Genomic DNA, 15,512 nt, shown 5'->3' with positions numbered 1-15,512 from the left:
GAGGATGTTTCCAGATGAGATTAGCATTTGAATCAGTGGGCTGAGTAAAGCAAACTGGGCCTCATGGGTGGACATCATCCAGTTCCTGGAGGGCCTGAATAGAGTAAGAAGCAGAGGAAGGGAGATCTGCCTTTTGCCTGACAGTTTGTGCTGACACACTGGTCTACTCCTGCCTTCTAATTAGGACCTCACCCCTGGTGCCCCAGGTTCTCAAGCCTCTGGACTCGCTTAGACTGAAAGTATACCGTTGGCTTCCTTGGGTTTCTGACTTGCAGATAACAGACTGTGGGACTTCTCAGCCTCCACGATCCCTTGAGCAATTTCTTATATATTATACATAAGATACAGTAGATAATACAGATATAGTTCCTATTGGTTCTGTTTCTCAAGACAAGAAAAAAAGAACAAAAAGCCCCACAGCATACTTAATGAGAAAATGTTGAGAGCACTCCCTTTAAGATCTGGAACAAGGCCTAGGAAGTCCCATTATCAGCACATTATACTGGTCAGCGTAGTAGAACACGGGGGAAAAAGCAAATTGAAATGTGGAAGGATTGGAAAGGAAGGACAAATACCCTTGCCGCTCTTAGGATTGTCTGGATGGAAAACCCAGCGTGATCTACAAATAAATTATTAAAATTGGTATGAGAGCTCAGGAAGTTTTCTGGATACAAAAACAATATGTAGAAGTCAGTTGCATTTCTATTTACCCGTAACTGTTAGGAAATATAATTTAAAAAGATACCACCTATAAGAGCATGAGCAAATATCAACCCTTCAGAGTAAATCTAACAGAACATGAGAAAGCCGTTATGGAGAAAATTGTAAAACTTTACTGAAAGGCTTTAAAGGACCCAAGTAAGTGGAGAGACAGTATGCTCGTGACAGAAAGAGTCAATCTTATAAATATATCAGTTATCCCCAAACTGATATACATATTCTAGGCAATTCCAATCAAAATATGAACAAGATTTTTAAAAAGATACTCAACGAACTGATGCCAAAGTTTATTTGGAAGGGCAAAGGGCCAGGAAATGCCAGATCATTTTTTAAAGGACAGACACGTATGGGTCTGTTTGGCGGCAGAGGACATTTCCTTGATCAGATCTCAAGACTTCTTAGAAAACCATAGCAATTAAGAGTAAATGAGGGGCGCCTGGGTGGCTCAGTGGGTAAAGTCGCTGCCTTCAGCTCAGGTCATGATCTCAGGGTTCTGGGATCGAGTCCCGCATGGGGCTCTCTGCTCAGCAGGGAGCCTGCTTCCTCCTCTCTCTCTCTGCCTGCCTCTCTGCCTACTTGTGATCTCTCTCTGTCAAATAAATAAATAAAATCTTTAAAAAAAAAAAAAGAGTAAATGAAAGAGCTCCCACAACTCAAGAGCAAAAACAAACAAGCTGAAAACAAGCAAAAATAATACAAGAAAAACAAAACCTCAACCCAATGAAATAATGAGAAAGGACTTGACAAGACATTTCTCCAAAGAATTATATAAAGAGCTAATAGGCACATGAAGAGATGCTCAAATCACTAACTGTTACAGAAATGCAAAGAAAAACCAAATAAAATGCTGTTTCAGGAGTGCCTGGGTGGCTCAGTTGGTTGAGCATCTGACTTGTGGTTTTGGCTCAGGTCAGGATCTCAGGGTCATGGGATCAGGCCCCACATCAGGCTCCACACTTGACCAGGAGTCTGCTTAAGACTCTCTGTCCCTCTCCCCTGCTCTCCCTCTCTCAGTATCTCTTTAAAATAACTAAATACATCTTTTTAAAAATACCATTTCGCTCCACCACCCATTAGGATGGCTGTTATTAAAAACAAAACAATACATAAAAACTGAAAATATCAAGTGTTGATGAGGATGTGGAGAAATTGGAACATTTGTATATTGCTGGTAGAAATGGAAATGTAAGATGGTATAGGTAGCCTTTGTGAAAACAGTATAGCAGATACTCAAAATCATTAAACATCAAACTACAGCCCCACTTCTGGGTATGGATCCAAAAGAATGGAAAGCAAGAACTCAGACAGACATTTGCACATCTATGTTCTTAGCGGCATTACTCAACAGCCACCGTAGGTGGAATAGTCACAATATTATTATTTGCAATATTCTATAATAGGTCTAGTGATGGATGAATGGATAAACAAAATATGGTACATGCATATAACGGAATATTCCCAAAAGGAAAGACATTCTGACACGTGCTACCTGGATGAACCTTGATGACATTGCATTTGTGAAGTAAGCCATACACAAATCCCATGTGATTCCACTTATTCCACTTTCTAGGGCTAGGAAGAGTGGGAAATGGGGAATTATTGTTTGATGAGGACAGAGGTTCAGTTTGGGATTCTGACAAAGTTCCGGAGATGGATGGTGTTCATGGTTGTATATTAAGTGCATGTACTTAATGCCACTGAAATGTGTACTTAAAAATGGTTAAGATGGTAAATTTGAAGTTATGAATAGTTTACCACATTTTTTAAAAGATTGGGTGAGGGGTGCCTGGGTACCAAGTCAGCTGGGCGTCTGACTCTTAGTTTTGGCTTGGGTCATAGTCTTGGGGTTATGGGACAGAGCCCCACATCTGGCTCCACTCAGCATGGAGTCTGCTTGAGATTCTCTCTCTCCCTTTCAAGGCAGAAGTTTGGGAGCTTAGAGGGAAAAAAAAAAAAACAACCACTCACACATGGAAAGCTGATTTCTGATGGAGAGGACATTGCAAATAAATGGGGAAGAAAGTAAAACTGGGAGGCAAGCATCTTATAGCAAGCACAAAAATCAAATCCAGGTAGATTAAATACTTAAAACATGAAAGATTTAACACTAAAATATGAAAGACAAAATAAGAAATTCTTAGAAGATAGTATCGGGAAATACCTTTATGACTCAGCTTGGTAAAGGTGTCTTGGATAAGAAAAAATCTCACATGAAAATGAACAGCTTCTGTTCAAGTCACCATAAATAAAATGCAAAGGCAATTCCAAGCTGCAGGTAGGTACCTGAACGTACAGAACTGATACCAGATTATAATCCTGTAAACCCTTAAAGAGCTCTTAGGAATCAATTTAAAAAATATCAACAGTCCATTCAAAAATAGGCAAAAGACATAAACAGGGCATTTCACAGCAGAGGAAAAGCAGATGATACATAAAAATTACAACCATAAGCAGCCATAGACCACGCCCATGCAACTGACAAAAATTAGAGTTGACAAGAATGAGATCAACCAAAACACTACCACTGACCACCATTGGAAGTGTAGATTATTACAATCTCTTGGGGGGCTGGTGGGGGGTGGGGATTAGCATCATCCAGGAGACTTGAAGGTGCAAGTGCCCTTCAGATTGGCCATTCCACGCATCGATATACACTCGAAAAAACAGAAGAGCTCCACGCAGTATGGGATACTCTCACAGCGGACTAGTATGTAGCAGTAAAAATGAACTACAGTGGGGTGCCTGGGTGGTTCAGTCATTAAGCATCTGCCTTGGGCTCAGGTTGTGATCCCAGGGTCCTGGGATCGAGCCCCATATCAGGTTCCCTGCTCCACGGGAAACCTGATGCTCCCTCTTCCACTCCCCCTGCTTGTGTTCCTGCTGTCTCTCTCTCTGTATCAAATAAATAAATAAAATCTTAAAAAAAAAAAAAAGTACTACAGTGTCTTGCATAAACAGTAAGGAATCTCTAAAATGTAATGTTGGATGAAAGAAGTTACAGAAGAATATGTATTGTATTCTATAATATAGCATTAAAGTAGGCATCCACGCTCTGCAAGACCAAATAATATACTGCTAGAGATTTAAGTGTGTGCATGCATGTGTGTGTGCGTGTGTGTGTGTATGTGTGTGTGTGGGGGGGGGGGGGAGTGAAACTATAAAGGAAAGCATGGCAGACGAATTCTGTGTAGGTGCTCCCTGACAGAGAGAGGAGTATTGACTGGGGAGGGACATTCTGAGGCTTCTAAGAAACTCACACTGTTCTATTTCTTAATTTGGGAGGTGGGGATGCAGGTGTTTGTTTTGCTATTCTTTAAGATGAACATATGGCTTATAAGTATGCATGATACATTTCACAATTTTAAAAAATAACATAAAAGATAAAGAGCCTCTTCGTGATGGTTAAGGATGCAGGAGAAAAGTCAAATCCTCTGAAGGGCAGGCAAAGGCAGGGCAGGCTGTCATACTCTGGACCAACAGGAAAATGTAGACCAAGAAGGCTTAATTTCTGAACATCTATTTTTGCCTCTCAAGCATTTTTCCCTTTCTGAAACTGCCTTTCCCTGCAACCCAGAGGGGCTGTCTGGTGGGCACGCAACTCAGGACACTTAATTAGGGTACCTCCTCTCGTCTGGCTTCTGTAATTAATATAGGGATGAACAGAGGTCCCAAGCCAGCCCAGTCAGAGCTGTCCATGTCTCTCTGTTGGAAAATCAAGAAAGAGGTAACATTGCTATATGTAATGCATGGTGAGCCTAGAGCTCCATGAAATCAGCCTGAAAATGAAGCCAGCAGAGAGAAAAGCAGAAATAAGGACCGGAGAGTCACAGAGGGGCAGAGAGAGGGTAAAAGACAGACAAAGTCCTCATCCTGTCATTTGAGTGCCTTGATCCAGCTATTCCTGATTCCCATCATGGAGACAGTTGTGGATCCAGCTGTGATAAAAAAACGTGCTGTGTAGCACAGAATTTTGTATCAGGAGCAGGGGTTTGCAAGTGACAAGCCCTAATATGTGGCATGGGCCGTATTGGGGTGGGGAGCGGAGCAGTGTGGAGCTCCCCCTCCCTGATGAGGAAGTGAGCAGTGTCTGATATGTGGAGCAAAGCTGCTAAACCCTCTCCTGTTGAGTCTGGGGATTCAGACCACAACACTCAGTGAGTTTGGAAATTCAAAGACCTTGTTTAAAAAAAAAAAAAAAAAAAAAAAAAAAAAGCCAGGTAATGGGTGTGTGATGGCTACATCTTCAGTCTTTTTAAAATATTTTAATTATTTCTTTATTTAAGAGAGAGAGAGCACACATAAGTCAGGGGAAGGGCAGAGAGACTCCCCACTGAGCAGGGAGTCCGATGTGGGACTCAATCCCAGGACCCTGGGGTTATGACCTGAGCCAAAGGCAGACGCTCAACTGACTGAGCCACCCTTCTTCTGCCCTTCTTCTGCCTTTAGAAAGGTACTCTTAACAAAAAGATACACTTGAATCTCAGCTCGCCTTTCTGAAAGCAGGGAAATGGGAAAACAGAGCCACAAGATCCTCCTTGTGTCTGTGGCCAGTAATTCAACTGAGCTGAGAAGCAGAACACCATCTTTTGGTATTGCAAAAGTCAGATCCTTGCGTGGGGCTAAGGTTGGTGCCTGCACAGTATGGGAGAAGGAAAACACAGTGGGAGATAAGAGAGGAAGGCTGGAGAGGGCTTCTTTCCAGCAGCTCTTGCTGGGCCCTCCCGGTCTAGCCAAAGTGACTATTCCCCACAGTGTGGACTGGTGTCCATTGGGAAAGAGCCTGAGGGCAAGCAGGCTGATTAGCCCTGCCCCCCTCCGAAGCCTCCCCTGCCCCGCTACCCAGTGTGTCCAGGGAAGAGGCCAAACAGCTGTAAACCTAAATGAGAGCTAGGGAAGAGCAGAGCCCAGAGATGATGTTGGCAGACAGACAGGGGTGAGGACAGGATCCAGATTCCAGAGCCTGACTTGACTGGGCTCCAGTGCCGGTTGCCAGCTCACAGACTTATCAGAAAACTTACTGCTGGGGCACCTGGGTAGCTCAGTGGGTTAAAGCCTCTGCCTTCGGTTCAGGTCATGATCCCAGGGTCCTGGGATCGAGCCCCACATCGGGTTCTCTGCTCTGCAGGGAGCCTGCTTCCTCCTCTCTCTCTGCCTGCCTCTCTGCCTACTTGTGATCTCTGTCTGTCAAATAAATAAATAAAATCTTAAAAAAAAAAAAAAAGAAAGAAAGAAAGAAAAGAAAACTTACTGCTCAGCAACTGTCTCGAGTTTAGAGACTCATACTGCCAGAGACACCGCCTCTAGCAAACCACAGCATGAGATTGCTCAACCGCTGGGGCCCAGCCTGGACCTCTGGGCTGAGAGCCTCGTAAAGGGCCTGCTGGAGGATACAGTCTCCAGAAGACACATCCTCTCTGATGCCACTCACGGAAGGCAGTGAGCCAGGGAAAGTCTTCCAGAGAGCAGAGCCCCAGGCACCCTTGGATGATGGAGGAACTCCTGTCTTCCAGTAGGTAGGATCTGGCTTCTTGCCAGCCATCTTCTGGAGCCTGTTGGCGGAGTGATCACAACAGGCTGTTTCCCCTCAGTCCCTCAGTCCCTTTATTCAATGCCAAGTGGCTTTTCTTCCCAGGGTCTTATTTTGTTTCTGCCACCATTAAAGGATGCCGGGATGTTGAACTTAATCGCTAGCTGTCAGCTGACAGATTCTTAACAGTAATATCCAGACCCGACCAAGACGAATGTGCAGCCGCCAGCTCTGCCACCCAGACTGGGTGGCACATTTCTGAAATGGTATGCTAGGCAGTCAAGGGGTACAGTGCAGTGGCTATCTATTAGTTTCTTTCTGCCCTGTAATTAGTTTACTTATGTTCTTCCCCCCCCCCCCAAAAGTATGTCTAAGTCCTAACTCCCAGCACCTCTGAATATGAATTTATTTGGGAAAAGGGTCTTTGCCGATGTAATTAAGGGAGGGATCTCCAGAAGAGACCGTTATAGATTAATCCAGTGGATCTTGAATTCAGTGATGCGTGTCTTTACAGGAGGATGAGACACAGAACGAGAGAAACCCAGAATGAGCAGCCACAGCCCGGTAGAGGCGGAGACTGGGAGGGTAGGGCAGTAAGCCAAGACTGAAGACTGCGGGGGCCAGAGAAGCTGGAGGGGCCGGGAAGGGTAATCCCCTTGGGTCTTTGCAGGGAATGTGGCTCCGCCAACAACTTGCCATCAAACTTCTGCCCTCCAGAACGGCGAAATAATATATTTTTGTTGTTTTTAGCCACCAAATTGTGGAAATTTATTGTGGCAGCCCCGAGAAACTCATTCACGCCCAGACATTTGACTGTCCCTCCCCCAGCGGGGCTGTCAGTCACTCCCTCAGACCCAGGGGACCTGTCAAAATGCCCCGTCCCCAAGATCACCTTGGTTGATTTGGGGATGGTCACTCCAATGGACTATTCATCTGTCCCCAAAATTCGTATATTAGAATCCTAAACCCCAGGAGATGGGTCTCTGGGAGGTAATGACGTGATGAAGGTAGAGCCCTAGTGAATGGGATTAGTGCTTTTGTAGAGGAGACCCCACAGAGCTCCCTTTCCCCTCTGCCTTGTGAGGTCTTCATGAGAAGATGGCCATCTGCCAGCCAGGAAGGAGGCTCTATCCAGACATCAAATCTGCCAACATCTCGGTCTTGAATGTCCCAGCCTCCAGAACCATGAGAAATAAATGTGTGTTGTTTAAACCCCTTGTTTGCGGTATTTTTGTTTTAGCACCCCAAACAGACTCAGACAGTCACACAACCCAGAGCAGGCTATCGGAGTTACCTTTTGTATTTGGATAGCTGTTGGGAAAGAAGAGTTTCTTGCCCTGAGATCGCCAGATACAAAGACAATTTCTCTCCCTCCATAGAAGAAGCTACCCTGAGAAGAGAGCCAGCTGAGAAGGAAGCAGGGCCAAGGGGTAGGAAGGGAGAGGCTATCCCTGACCCTACAAACAAGCATAGCTAAATACAGATTTCCCTCTGGGACTTTTCGGCCAGTAAATTCATCTTTCTTACGTAAGTCGTAAGTTGGGACTGTCACTTGCAAACCCCGGGTCCTGATCTGCACATTCGGAGAGGTAGCTAAGCCCAACTGATCTCCTCAGCCACGGGGAGCCCAGACTTGGGGGAGCAGCATAAGTAGAGGTCTCCTCGGGTGACAGGGTTGAGGCTCCTGGCATCTCTGGCGCTCATGGTCTGGGCCACTGGACCAGGTCCAGTCCGCCCAGCTGGACAGCCAGCCAGTGCCTTATCTGAAACGCTGAGGTGATTACCACAGACAGAATCCCAGTCATTCCAAAGAACAGATTTGGCAGCAAGTAAAGTTCAAGCACAGAGGTAAAATCGCATCATCACGAACAATGAAAGTTTCTGTAAAACATGAAGATTTGCTTCTACTGAACTACAGAATGTGAGCGAGATGCCAACAACGGATCTGGAGCACAAGGCGTTCCCTGGCCCGGGCAGCATCGCCTTCCACCAGTGCTTTCTCTAGCCTTCTGTGCTCCTTGCTGAGGAAAGTCACTGCTCACAGAAAGTCCAATCCACCACAAACTCACCAGCTGAGACCTGTTTCCTACCTGAAGTCTTAAATCCTGCTGAACCATCAACCCCCCAGGCCAAATGCCATAACTGAAGGAATTCAGAAACCCCAGAGAATAAAGAACCCCTGGGCAAATGCAAAAATCCCATGTATTCTTACAACCCAGAGGAGGGATGGTGGTGTTGCTTTCTTTTGCTTAGCTCCTGGAGGGCAGATTAGCTCTGTCCTCAGCTGACTGGCTGTGCAGCTTCTACAAGTCTGATTGTCAAGGCCAAAGCGCGCTTCTATTAAAAAAATTGGATAAACCCTGAAGAATTTTTTTTTTTTTTTTTTTTTTTTTACAAAGGACCTTAACCTGATGCCTCAGGCTTCCTGAGAGTTAGAAGTTTCTGAAAAAATAGTCCATTCCTTCACCATCTGTAGAGCACCTTCTATCTGCTGGCAACGTTCTCCCGCCCCGGAGCTGCTGATGGGGAGACTGGTGAGTGAAATCGTGAGAGCAGAACCAGCAGTCGTGGTCTGCGAGATGCTGCCTGAGCTGAGCTTTGACAGACAACTGGAAATTAGCCCCAGGAGGAAGGTAGAAGAAGGCCCTGCTGGTGAAGGCATGTCCTGAGGCATGAACCTGCAGCCCCTCGAGTGGTGGGCACACTTGTCGTCAAGATGGAGTGGGGACAGAAAGGTAGGCAAGAAATTACTTGGAAGGGTCAGGTGATTAACCGAAGGCACGTAAGCTTGATCAGAGGTCTCTGGGAGCCCTGAGGAGCAGGAAGATGCCCTGAGCCAAAGGCATTAGAGGGATGACTATGGCAGGACTCCAACAGAGGACAGGACTAGAGGTAGTCCCTCAAGAGTCCTTTCCTTTGCCATATCTGGGTGAGAAGCACTAAAGTCTTTCCCCAATGGTATGAGAATGGAGGAGAATGGTATGAGAATTACAGGAGTTCGAAGAGCTGGATTCACTGGAATTGTTACCAGATTGAAAGCAAAAGATGCAATGAGAAGTGGGATTCCAAGATAATGACTAGATTTCCTTGTTCTGGCACAGGCAGCTGGCATAATGATACCATTCCTGAAAATTAGGGACATAAGAAGATGGGTAAGTCTTGGAAGAGTCTGATGAGGAGTCTGGCTTTAGAATGTGAAGTGGGAGGAGCCTGGGGACAGCCACAGCAGCAGTCCATGAAAAACTGGACATTCAAGACCCAATGGCAGGACGGAGAGCAGGGAGGACACCAAGGGAGAAGGCAAGAAGAGGAGTGAGTCAGAAACCGAGGTGCAGGGGACATTCAGGGAATGAGTGGAACAGGAGGCCTCCATAAAGAGACCATAAGGAGATGGAAAACAGTGTCCAGCAAAGTAAAGTGGAAACCTAGAGAGCAGAGGCACCTCGAGAGAGAGGCTCAAAATGTGGGCGTGTGCAATAGTACCAATGTTCTAGACAGATGGAGTCACCTCCGGGAAGAAAAACACCAGCTGGACCTGGAGAATGGCTGGCTTTCATGACATCCATCTTGGCATTTGATCATGGGAACATATACTGGATCACAATGGGTGATGGAGGTCTGAATGTATAGGTGGACAGTGTTGACAGCTAGTGTAGACAATTCTTTCAAGAAGCTTGACTGTGAGGGGAGAGAGAAAGGGAAACTGAAGGGAGAAGTCAGAGAGAAATACGGGATCAAGAACAGAGTCCTGTTCAGGCAGGAGAGACTGATGAGAATATCGGTAGACAAGAGGGTAATGACATGAGCAAGAGAACACAGAGGTGGGTTTCTGAGGGAGATGGGCATCAGCGGCACACAGAGAAGGTCATCCATTGGCAGGGGCACACCCCTTTCCTGGTATGGCAGGAATGACCAGGGAAGATCTTGAGAATTTCTTGGGCCCTCAGTTTTGTTCAGTGTTATCAGTGGACAGGTTGGATCCTCTAATATGATAATGACAGACAAAGCAATGGAGGTTCAAACAGGGCTTGATGGAAAAGGAATAGTCAGGAGGAGACACCAAGGACCAAAAGGGACAGGAAAGGGTCTAGGGACACTTGGAAGGGTTTCCCAGCAGCCTTGGGAGCCCAGGACTCTAATGGTCCAGATGATGTGATGGACAATTCCTCCTATAGCAGTCAGAGTCCCAGGAAGGAGCAGGGTGATTTAGCTTGATAGACACACACAGAAGGATAAATGGGCAAGAGGGATGAGAGAGAGATGCAGATTAGAGTGAAATCCCAACCACCACAGTCAAGTGAAGCCAAACCCTGAGTTAATAGCAATCACTGGTCTAGGTGTTTAGCACAGGGGCCAGGTCACATCTGTGTGTAGGCTCGAGTCCCTCTTCAACAAAGACAGTGTCTGGGGGCAGACAGAATAAAAATGGAAAGAGCAGGAGTTTTAGAGTCAGGCAGACATGGGATTAAAACTGTCCCTACCATTTCCTTTACTGAGCTCACATTTTTGGTCCACAAAATAGGAAAAATACATGCTTTGCAGAATGTACAAGGATTAAATGAGATGGTTAACACAGAGCAAACCTGCTAGGCTGTAGACTCCATCGGGTGCCTGTTTTGTTACTCAGGGCTCTGGGCCTGCCTTGAGTAGGTGCTTGGCACATGGTAGGGCCTCAACACATGCAAAGTTCCTCCTTCATCTGTTAGGCAATATACTTCAAAGTACCTTCTCTGTCCCTAGAGAAGGGATTACTATTGGTATTCCCTTTTTTGGTCCATCCAAGCTGTTACTTGCAATGATAAGAATGGAACGTTGATCTTTACTTCCTTTCCTTCAACCAGGTTGCTATTGAACTCAGCGCTTTCAGAAATGCAGGCACCATGGAAGTTGACCTCTAAGACCACAGAACTGCCAGACCACATGGCTGCCCAACCACCAACCAAACATGTGGCTTGTTCACTTCATTATAGTCCTGTGGGCTCGTGGGTAATCTTTGATGATGTGGAGAGAAGGTTCCCTCTTCCACGCATGCAAGGGTGGACTCCAAGAGAATGGAAGGAGCTGGGATCTTTCCTTCATCAGTTATCCCGGACTCAAGATCACAAGGAATAGTGACTCTCTGGAGACAACCTCTGGAGTATGAAATTGACATTGCAGGTTGGGGAAGTTGTTGAATGATCCAGAAGAAAGCAAACAAATAAACAGCCAATGCTACCCTTGCTAGGAGGTTTGGGTGGTAAGGGGACAAGGCTGCCCAACCCAATGGACAGTCAGTCTGACGTTCCAGCAGGAGATAACCACGCTACCACCAGAGGTGTTTGTCTGAAACATAGAGCCAAGAGCTGCCCTGGATTTCACTAAAGAAGAAATCCAAGAGTAAATCAGGCATCCCTAAGAAGTGGAGCTCAGGTAGGCTGAGAATCTGGCAGCCTGAGTAGGCACTAGCCACTCCAGATTCAAGTCCAAAGCGCACCTCTGGGACGTTATGGCCCCATGACCGTGACCTGCTCTCAATTTCTGCCCTCCCTTTCTTCCTTTTAGTAAGAGAACTCCTACGTGTTCGTTGGCACATTTAGTTAGCCCAGCTACAGACTACATTTCCCAGACTCACCGGCAGCTAAGTGTGCCCCAGTTCTGGTCAAAGAGCGATCCGAGCGGAAGGGCCTGAACAGCTTCTGAGGGACGTCATTGAGAAGGGGGCTGTTTGCCTGCAGGCAGGAACAGAAGGTGGACATGGTTGAGAAGCTACAACTAGGGTGAAGAGGGGGATACCCTAGGCCCTGAGGGGGTGGGAAGAAACACAGGTCAAGGAACTTTGATTCCTGAATGACCCTATGGAGCAGAGTTGTTTCCTGTTCTGCACTGACCTTCTACTTCCTGGCCAGTAGGTGAAAGGGAAATATACTTCTATCCTTTTGGAGCCAATGTATTTTGGGGTCTTTTGGTTACAACTTACTCTGTGCCCAAAGTCCTACAGAGCGTTTTCTAGAGATACAGATACTAACAGCCTGAGTACCCAGTGGGATATTTATTAAAAATTTATAGTGTACCAGGCACGATTCTAGACACCGTGCATATGTTATCTCATTTAATCCATCCAGTGCTCCTTAGATAAGGGCTGTGGTCTCATTTGACAGAAGGAGGCCCTGGGAGATACAATTCTTTGTCTGAAGATGCTTAGTAGTCAGACCAGTATCTGGATGGAGAGCCTACCCTTAGCCACTATGCTTTTCGGAGCAGAATGTCTTTAGTTCCATGCAGTGTAAAGGACACAGCTTACTTTTACTAACTTTTCTTCAAAATCATTGCAGAGCCAAGGCAAGTCATTTGGTTTCTGTGCTGTCAGTTTTCTCCAAGAGAGCACAGGAAGGGGACCCAAACTATCGATCTCACAGAACTGCTGGAAGGAGAAAATGAACTCACATATGTTTAAGGAATGCTTTCAAAACTACCAAGTGTGGCACAGGTGAAATAGCACCTTAATGCAGGCCAGGAAATACTTAAAATCAAAATAAGAAAATGCACTCATGGTGTGCCTGGGTGGCTTGGTCGTTAAACGTCTTCCTTCGGCTCAGGTCATGATCCCAGGGTCCTGGGTTCAAGCCCCCATCAGGCTCCCTGCACTGTGGGAAGCCTGCTTCTCCCTCTCCCACTCTCCCTGCTGTGTTCCCTCTCTCTCTGTGTCTCTGTCAAATAAATAAAATCTTAAAAAGAAAAAAAAGAAAGAAAATGCACTCAAATTTTTTTTAAAGCAAATGTCATCTAGCAATTTGGCAGATCGCCTGGAAAGGCTGTGGAATCTGCAAAGGAGAGGGGTATGTCTGGTTTTGTGCATCTGTCACCCTCAATGGAAAAGGGGAGAGATTAATTGAAATTCATTGAAAGAGAGCACACCTGTGTGCCTGGTGTGCACGCATGCAGTCACACACACACACACACACACACACACACACAGTCCCATGCACACACACTCAATAGAAGGCTCGATATAAAAGAATCATTATTATTAAGACCAGGAGTAGCAGCAATTTGCAATGCCCATGGGAACTGGACAGGTACAGAGGTCGGGGAGTTGCGGTGGCAGGGGGTGGGGAGGGCAGGCAATGTGTTTGCATGTGAGTGGGGACTGCTGTGTAAGTCTGGTGTCCAGGCCTCTGAGAGTCAAACATGAAATCTCCCATTTTCCAAGGAAGCTCCTATTAATCAATAAATAAAACACCTCAGAGGCCAGCAACTGATCTCTGGGACTTAGCCCTGCTGCCAGATGTCATATCTGACTCTTTCAGATGCTTCATCATCATTTTGGACAAGCCACAGTCGGCTCCTGACCCTGCCCTGCCCTTCACCCCAGGCCACCTTCCTCTTCCTTCTTCCTCATCTCCATTCCACCCCCTGGTAAAGCCAGCTTTCTCTTTGCTCCCTACTCTCAGACCTCCCCTTCCCTTCCTTCTAGAGCATACCCAGTGATCTTGAAGACACAAGGCAGCATCCCTCCTCTGCGTGCCAATCAATGCCAACCTTCTCCTTTCTGCCAACATAATCTCAACCTGCTACCCGCCCCCAACGCATGATAATTTTTGCACACGGTCTCAGGAAGCAAGGCGGATTATAGTTAGCTCTCAATTGTCCGCAATGAAGGAGGGGGGGCAGGGAGACACAGATAACATGAGAGAAGAGACACTCCAAAGTCACAAGGCTTTGCCTTTAGCGTTTGGTGGCGCATGGCGCAAGGTCCGAAGCCTGTCACTGCAGCCCCCAGTGGAGACGGAGACAAGCCTGATAAGCCGTGGAATGGGGCTCACAGAGCTCAGCCCCCAGTCGATGATCAGGCTCCTGCCTCCACGCCCCTTTCCCCCTCCTTCAAGAGCCCTGCCTAGATTCAGGCCAACGGCCCCATGACAGCCACAGCCCCCATGACCATCCCCGTTGTGGCCATTAGCTTCACTGCCGTGTCCCAGGCAAGCCTGAGGTCCCAAGACCGAGAGTTATACTGACAGGTTTCAGTTTTACTTTCTCTGCTTTCACAGGATCTTGGTCTTCTAGGGCATAGTGGCTTGGACCTCCAGGCCCCAGCAGAAGAGGGGACAGAATGAGAAACACACCACCCACACCTGAGGGCATCAGGTGCTGCCTGTCAGGAGCTGAGCCCTGACCTTCAGAGGCTCCCCCCCAACCACCCCGTGGGGAAAGAATTTGCGCCGGGGGGGGGGGGGGGGGGGGGGGGGGGGCATGTGTGTGCTGTCCTGGGGGGAGGGGCTGTGTCGTGTTCTGCGCCCTCCTGACTTACTGTTGGTTTGGGACGTCGGGACTAGGGCTACAAACAGTTCCTCTCTTTGTTTTCCTCTCTTTGTTTCCACGGCCTCGCAGAATGTGCGCTTCCCCCAAAAGGCATAAAGGTCCCCTTTCTTCGGCTCGCCCGCGCCACCGCGCCGCTGGGGCTGTTCGTGGGGCACGGGTCTGGGAGCCCAGGCCAGACCCAGCGCTGACCGTGGCAGCCTGCAGCCCGTGCTCACTTGGTCCCTGCCCTGGGGGGGTGGCCTCCCGAGGCCTCCTGGGCAGGCAGCCAGCTCCGGTTCTTAAAGTGGCAGAGCCTCCAATCATGCTTCCTGCAGGAGTCAGCCTGCCCTCCCTGGAAAAGAGGACGTGGAATTCACGGGGCTTGGGGGAACTTTGAAAAGTCCTGATGCCTGAATGGCAGCCCCAGAAACTGTGATCCAGGAGTAGGGCCGAAGCACTGTCCCGGAGATTCTAATATGCACTGAGTCTTGGGAATCACCCCAGCACTTCTCGGACCTCAGTGTGCTCAGGGACCATGAGCAGATCCCCTTCAAAGGCAGATTCCGATCCAGAAGGTAGACGGCCAGCGTTTCCATCCAGCTTCCCAGACCACGCTGAAGAGCCCAGGGGATGGTGGTGTCAGCACCCTGCCGCCCCCATGGGGAGTCCGGGACCTCCTCCCTCACCGAGGCCAGCTGTTGTGAGGGTTCACTGAGGGAGGCGTGGAGCCCTCCGGAAGGGCTCAGGGGATGGTGGCTCCCTCAAGGGTAGAACAGGATCTACTTTCCTCTCCTGCTTCAAAGCCACCTGATTTCTCTTTTGCCCCAGGATCAAGCCTAAATACCACCCGAGTTCCCTCACCGAATGGTCCCTGCTCACATCCGTGGCTTCCGCTCCTGCTTCTCCTGAGTCTCCGCACCCCCAACCTCAAAACACGAGTCACACGCATGTAGGCCAACGGCGGCTCCTCCCTTTCATCTCTGGGCTC

General features: G+C 47.7%; 1 protein-coding gene and 1 long non-coding RNA gene across 3 annotated transcripts in view; one reads left to right on the top strand and one right to left on the bottom strand.

Moving 5' to 3' along the window:
- Positions 1-14,800, bottom strand: part of DGLUCY (D-glutamate cyclase) — a 75,093-nt gene extending 60,293 nt beyond the window's left edge. The window contains exons 1-2 of one of the 2 annotated variants that reach the window (XM_082735626.1): positions 14,535-14,800; positions 11,859-11,955 (exon numbers count right to left, since the gene is read on the bottom strand). The gene's annotated coding sequence lies outside the window, so the exon portion shown is untranslated. The remainder of the gene's footprint in view (positions 1-11,858; positions 11,956-14,534) is intronic. The other variant, XM_082735627.1, reaches the window with a different exon arrangement.
- On the top strand, positions 6,104-7,459 carry LOC309867174. The gene is made up of 3 exons (XR_014313015.1): positions 6,104-6,233; positions 6,762-6,894; positions 7,332-7,459. It is a non-coding gene; the product is annotated as an uncharacterized lncRNA (long non-coding RNA).
- Positions 14,801-15,512: the final 712 nt, after the last annotated feature.

This window comes from Mustela nivalis (genome assembly GCF_964662115.1).
Source record: "Mustela nivalis genome assembly, chromosome: 6".
Lineage (NCBI taxonomy): Eukaryota > Metazoa > Chordata > Mammalia > Carnivora > Mustelidae > Mustela > Mustela nivalis.
Note: the sequence above shows the minus strand (reverse complement) of the source record. Positions and strands in the feature narration are given on the sequence as shown.